This window comes from Lutzomyia longipalpis, chromosome 4, assembly GCF_024334085.1.
Source record: "Lutzomyia longipalpis isolate SR_M1_2022 chromosome 4, ASM2433408v1".
In the NCBI taxonomy this organism is placed as follows: domain Eukaryota; kingdom Metazoa; phylum Arthropoda; class Insecta; order Diptera; family Psychodidae; genus Lutzomyia; species Lutzomyia longipalpis.
In genome coordinates this window covers 8,884,329-8,891,841 of record NC_074710.1, presented here as the reverse complement: position 1 = coordinate 8,891,841, position 7,513 = coordinate 8,884,329, and positions in this window count along the sequence as shown.

Here is a 7,513-nt window from a genome sequence, read left to right as displayed (position 1 = left end):
CGTTGGCGGACAAACTTAACTTTACCGTTGTGCTGAAAGTAATTAAGATGGATTTTGGTTTTGAAATGGACAACGGCACCGTTACGGGGACCCTTGGGGATGTTGTGTACAAGAAAACGGATTTATCCTTCAACAATAGATTCGTCATGAAGTACAAGAGCGACGTTGAATTTCTCTATGCAATCATGACGGATCAGTTCTGCCTATTTGCCCCGAAAGCTCAACTAAAGCCAAAATGGTTGGCAATATTTAAATGCTTCACCGTTGATGTGTGGTCGTTGTTTGTTGTTGTTAATCTCATTTGTGGCTTTGTGAGGTATGGGATAAAATGCTGGGAGGAGCTCCTTAGGTGGAGGAAAGGGAAGACGCATCCTCTGAGTAGGATTCTCTTTGAAACTTGGAACATCATGATGTCTTCTCCGTCCATTTTGCTCCCAAGGAGATCGGCTGAGAGATCCTTTGTGGGTTTCTGCCTGCTGATGAATGTCATCTTCACGGGTACGTTTCAGGGCTCCCTGGTGACGTCAATTAGTACACCAACGAGCTACAAGGATATGAATACGATGCAGGAAGTGGATGAATCTGGCTTGTTGATCTTCATGCCCTCAGAGTTAGTTATACAAATTCAATAACTTAAAAGATAAAAATAATTATTCATACATATTTTTTTAAGAGGATTTATGGATATATTCGGAGATGGAGGATCGAAAGTTTTGGAATCGTTGAAGAGTAAAATGAGATTCAGGGAGAGGGAGGAATTTGATAGAGTAATAGCGGATGATAGGCCCGTTTTCATCTCCAGAATGTCCGATAGTACGTTAAATATCGAGAGGGAATACACAAAACCCGATGGTACTCCTGCCTATCACGTTGTCAAAGAATGTCCTCGAAACTACCACATGTCCTACATTGTTCGTCGTGGATGGGCATTCTCGACACTCTTCAATACCATCCTCAGTCGTCTTCGGGAAGCAGGTTGGTGGAAAATAATTATATATTTCTAAAATTTAATTTTAGTTTTTTTGTGTGATTAAATTTAATTGAAATAATAAAATTCATTGATCTACATTGCATGCACATTTTCCCATGCAAAAATTCAATTATAACAGTGAAAAAATCAACTTTTAATTTTCATAAATAAAATTTTCTTTTTTTAATTAAATTCGTTAGCTGAAACTGGCATAAAATAAAGCAAATTATTTTTTATACACACATAGTTAAGTTTTTTTTTTTATAAATATTACAGAGAAAACTCATTAATCAAACATGCCTTTGTGGTAAATTAAAAAAAATTAATAAATAAAAATTAATTTGTTGAGTTTAATTTTCATTTTATTATTCCATTTAATAAAATAATATTTAAAAAAAAAATAGAGAATATTGTTTTGCAGGATTTATTAATATGTGGTACAAAAGTACGGAAAATGCGATTTTAATGCACAAAAGAATCACAGATCGACGACAGAACTCACTGAAGCCATTCAATTTGGAGGACATGCAGACGGCCTTCTTCATCCTTGTCCTGGGACTGACCGGCTGCACCTTCGTGTTTTTCGTGGAATTAACGTGGAAGCGTCCTCCTCAATTAACTGCCACACGGATTTCAAAATAAAAAAAATGGTAGGGGTAACTGGGGTAAAATGGTGAATTTGAAAAAAAAAAAAATAAAAATTAATAACTCAAGAAGCAATGAGAGCTAATCTGTCTAATTTTGTCAGTAGTTGCACTTCATACCCCTGCCTAAGCCTAGAAAGTTTCATAATAATTGATCCAATATTTTGGCTTTTATTTGAAAAACAAATTTTTCGAACCTCAAAGTTAGTCTGACCACTCAACTACAAATTCAGTTTTGGCGAAATTCTCTGCAATTTTTTTTGATCCAAATGCATTTTTAGACAGAGTAACTATTGCAAAACACGAATCTAATCTGAATTTTCCGAAAAAATTTCAGAGTTTTCCCGTAAAACACTGATAGTAAAAAGTACCGCTTGGGGCAAAATGGTGAATTTGGTGTTTTTTTTAAAATAACTTTTAAAATTTTTGAAAAAATAATTTCCCTTAATTAGTATAACTATTATATACAATTTGGGATGTTTAATTACTTACTATTACCAATTTTTATAAACTAAAAAAATAAAAAAAGGCAATTTCTTAAATTTAACGTTTTTTTTTTTTAAATTTTTTTTGTATTTTTTTTATTAAAAAAAAGTTTTAATTGGTACACAAATCTCTCATTCTCAATAGATATTATAGTGCCTTGCTAAAATAATTTCATTAAATTCAGATTAGCGAACAAAAAACGCAATTAACCGTTTTACCCCAGGATTTTTGGAACAGGCAAATGTGGAAGGGTTTGGAAAATGGCCTGAAAAAGCATTTTCCCATTGAGATAGAGAAAAATCGTGTGAGACAAACTTGTAGCCCGGAAAATTTCCTATAAGATAGTTCTCATGGGAAATCTCAAATATTTCCATGGAACTCAGGAAAAATTATCTCCCAAAAATTCACCGAATTACCCCAGTTTCCCCGAAATTAAATATTTTTGTTTCAAAATAGAATGAAAAAGATTTTGTGAAAAAATTGTAGTTTAATAAAATTCTTTAAAAATGTACTATAAGCTTTTTTAAAGCTCCAAAAGTATTTGAAAAGATATTAATGAGTGGAAAATATGTAAACGCATGTAAACGTGACTAAATGCCCTGAATTTTCTCCTACTGTTAACATAAAATTCAAATTGAGCCCCTGTGCAGTTCCTCTTGTACATATATTTGTATTTTCATGACAAATATTCAAAATTAGGTCACATTTTGGATAATTTTATTTGCTATTCTTGCTGACTTTTCCAATATATGCGTCACGCTTATTTCATAATGAATTCATCTGCATTATAGAGTGGGCAGGTAGGTTTGCATTAAGCATCAATGAAAGCAAGGGGTGTTTATCTGGCGAATCTTTCGATATATAATTTTTGATTTTCCATAAATTTTCTTTGACTAAAAACAGTTTTTTTTATGAAACGCTCAATTTCCGTTCTACAGCGATGTTCTAGGAATGTCTTTTGTGGTTCATTGGTTGTTAAAATAGTTTTTTTGCGTTTTCTGGCTCTCCTGTTGATTTTAGAGTGAAAAGGAATGAATTTTGGGATAATTCCCCACCTGGGGCTGTATTCTTTAAGAGTGAAAAACTCTCGTGATAAACTCCCGAAGGCTTTTTGCAGGGAAAAAAGTGAGGAAAACTTCACGTGTGCATGATCCTCTAAGAAAAATAATGTATACGTGATAAACTCCCGTAAGATTTTCCCGATTTTCACGTTTCTAAAGCGCTAAAGCCTTCAGGAGTTTATCACGGGAGTTTTTCACTTTTAGAGAATTCATGCCCTGGGGCTGTATTCAATAAGAGTGAAAAACTCTCGTGATAAACTCCCGAAGGCTTTAGCGCTTTAAAAAAAAAACGTAAAAACCGTGAAAATCTTACGGGAGTTTATCACGTATGCATTATTTTTCTTAGAGGATCATGCACACGTGAAGTTTTCCTCACTTTTTTCCCTGCAAAAAGCCTTCGGGAGTTTATCTCGGGAGTTTTTCACTTTTAGAGAATTCATGCCCTAGTGTTTATCTGGCGAATCTTTCGATATTTTTCGATAATCTTTCGATAAAATCCGAAGACTTTTATTCAGATAAACTCCCCTAGAATGAAAGCGTGTGGGTGGAAGTTTTCCATCAATACACCCTGAAAGTGTGTGTAAACTGAAGGTTCAATAGAGTTGAGACAATTGTTGAAGTATGTTTCTCTACTATGTGTATAAAAATATTTCATTTGAAAGCTTTTTTAAGTTTTTTGTTACTTTAAGGAAAAGAATCAAAAGTATTTTTTGGTACTCCTAAGAAAAGAACAAGGAAAATCTTTAAATTGATTGTGAATTTTCCCAGAAGTTCTCCTTAACAGTGGAGGCAAATTGCAATATTATGTTTTTTTTATTCTAATTTTTCTAAAAAAAAAGTATACCTATCGATTTTTGATTTATCTTTGATGCAATTAGGCAATTAATTAATTTTACTACTTCCTTGGTTAATCAATTTTCTGAACTAAAAATATGTAAAGAGAAACAAATGAAGAACGTGCCTGTAAGACATCACTGTACTAGATTTAGTGCCTTTTAGGAGAATTTTTACTCTTGTAGAAAATTTAATTTAAAAGCTCTCAAAAGCTTTGAAGGATTGCTTTCAACGAATAATGAAGACATGAAGGATTCTGAAACTTCCCCACCTTGTGTCTATCAGCCATTCACACTCTTGTAATCAATGCACGTGCCACAAACAACTTCTGCAACTTTTCTCTAATTAAGTTTAATTAAATAGACAAAAAAAGAAAATTTTTGGTGTTTCCTTTATAATTTTTTAATAAGTTTTTCCTCTTCAAATGGAATAAAAGAAAGCTTCCAGCTGATTTTTCTACCCATAGTGTTGATTGTCATTGACGAGGGAAGGTCTGGTTAATGTGAAAAAAATGCTCCCGGAATATCATAATCAACTGAAGAAGTTTGTTTTTAATTTCTTTAAAATTTGTCGCTGTGATTTTTTACCGAATTCCCTTTGGGGTGTAGTGAACGTTAAATTGCTGCTTTTTCCCCTTCATTTGCTTTTTGGGACATTTTGTGTGCTTTGGCATTTATTTGTTCAAATTGAAACCTACAATGATCTCCTTGATCTTGCCTTCACTGTAATCTACTTTTTCATTGCCTACCAATCAATGGTGGTCTATTTGAGTCTTATGATTGTGAATAAGGAGAAAATTTGGGAAATTTTTGAATATTTCGACAAGTTAGTGTGGAAAGATGCATCAGAAATTGCTGATCTCCGTCAAAGGCATCTAGAGAGGAATTTGAATGTTTGCATAATGGTTAGCAAGTAAGTTTCTAACTGTTTCAACATTAAAAAAAAATCTTTGAAAAATTCAAGAAGAATTTACAAAGGTTTTGTTCAAAAATTTACCTTTTTTTCATACTAATAATTCACTTTTTTCACAGCAAAATCTCTTTGTGTCCCTTGGCTTTGTCTTCCTTATTTTATCTTTAATTTTTGCCGCCATTAATGTTACATTTTCCCCACATTTCTTTTTTCACCATACAAATTCACCATCTTTGCTATTCCGCCACAAATGCGCGCCAAATTCAAATTAATATATTTTACTAGTTTCCCTAAATTATTAAATCCTTTTTAGAGGCTTCGTGATTCCTCTAACTTGCATGGGAATCGTGGTGATTTGCAACCATTTGTGGAGTTCCAACTTTGTCTCTCCAATGATCTTCACAATCCCTGGAATTCCATCCTCAAGCTACTTCTACAGACCACTTAACATTACCTACCAAGTGATCTTCTACTTTACTATCATTGAAACTGCCGTCATTTCCGATGTGGTGGTCATGATTATGATTTTCTACGTGCAAGGAGAATTTGCAGCAATCACAGAACTTACCTCAATGCACCTGAATTGTGATTCTGTGCCCCATAGTGATGTCATAAGGATCCTGCGATGTATCTACAGGAGTCACGTGGACCTCTTGAAACACGTTAAAGCTCTAACAGAGATCTTTTGGCATTTCTACTTTCACAAACTCCTCACAATTGCACTCTATTTCTGCGGAATCTTAGTTCTTGTGCAATCATTAAATGGATCCCTCCCAATAGCCATCATGACGTGTTCAGCAATGGTCGCACAGCTCTTTATCCTATGCTACTTTGGACAAATTCTCGTGAATAGCTCAGAGAAGCTTTCAGAAGCTCTCTATCAAACAAATTGGTATGAAATGATTGTGTTTGATCAGAAGAACTTTCTTTTGCTGATGACGAATGTTCAGAAATCAATGAGAATTGATACTTTTGCATTCGGAGATATTTCCATCTACACCTTTGTTCAGGTAATTCATTGTTATTTTTTTACTGATTGATCTCATTTTAATTCAAAACAAATTTAGGCGAGACTGGGGATAGTAAAATCAGTTATCTTATTTTGAAATTTTCTTTAAAACGTGTCTGATTTTTTTTTAACCTTGATCTCTACTAATAATTTTTAGATTTGTTCAGTTTTTTAAATTAATATTTTTATATTTACAGATCAGTAAAGTTGCCTTCTCTTATGCAACTGTTGTCTACACTGTGCTCAATTAAATAAGCTCAAACTCCTCAACAATTTTGCTAAATAAAAGTTTCTAACAAAGATCTTTTTAAACTGAATAAAGTGATTTTTGAGTTAGTTTTCAATAGTAATTTAATAATTTTATTTGTTTAGTTAACAATTTTTTTTTATAATTTTTGGCTAAACTATAATTTTATTATATATTTTTAAATTTTAAAAATTATTCATAAAATTTAGTATTCTCTGCTCCATTTAAAATGCCATAAATTTTTGTGAAAATTCTACATTTGCGTAGAAATGAATGAATATGAATTGAATGAATTTTAAATTAATTTCATTCAATTTCCCCTAAGCAAGTTGAGCTTTTTTGTGATTTCAATTTGCAGAGTTAAAATGCATTTTAATTAGTCAAAATCATTGTTCGTTTTGTTGTTTTATTTTTAATTTTTTTAATCAATATGTTGTGCATATTTTTGCATAAAAAAACCAAACATGACAGAGAAAAAATTAATTTTATTTTCCCTGATTAATTTCATTGCTTTTTGTTCAACTGTCAAAGAAAAATGCAGAACTTTTAATTAAATTGAGGTAAAATAATAGCTACATTCTTTTATGATAATTCGTTTGAAATCCTTTTAATTGTATCTACATTTTTATTAATTAATTAAAATGAAATTTTTGAAGCATATCAACAAAATTTTTTAGAAGTAAATTAGATCATTCGCAAATCCAACTGAAATCCTTTCAAAAGGTTATACAACAGACGGTCTTCTTCATTCTTGTCCTGGGACTGACCGGCTGCACCTTCGTGTTTTCTGTGGAGTTAACGTGGAAGCGCCCTCCTCAATTAATTGCCCATTAATTTCCCACACGGATTTTCTTGCACCGATACCATCGTGTGTCCAAACATCCGAATAACTCTCGGTGATTCAGGCAATCTCGAGGAGGATGGTGTGTGTGTGTGCTTTTTCCCTCTTGCTCACAATGTGTGGGTGGAATGGGCTATGTACTCAAAAAAAAAAAAAAGATTTTACTTTTTTCCAATTTTAAGATAAATAAAACTAATCTATATAATAAAGAAAGGTCTCTCTAAAATTTCGTTCCTGTTCATCTATGCATTTCTACACCGTTGGTCCGATCGCGATGAAATTTGGTACAGAGACTCCTGATACCAGGCGGTTTTTACCAACGACATTCATTTTCCCCCCAGAGCCCCCCTTCACATAGCCCCCATATAAAATTCATGCTTTTTTGACTACTTTTTGAATTCGGCGCCATAAATGGTGTGTGAAATTCACTTTTTCCCTTTGAAATATCTGTTGGAGGTTTTTGCGTGGCCCATCTTCTATATAATAAAGAAAGGTCTCTCTAAAATTTC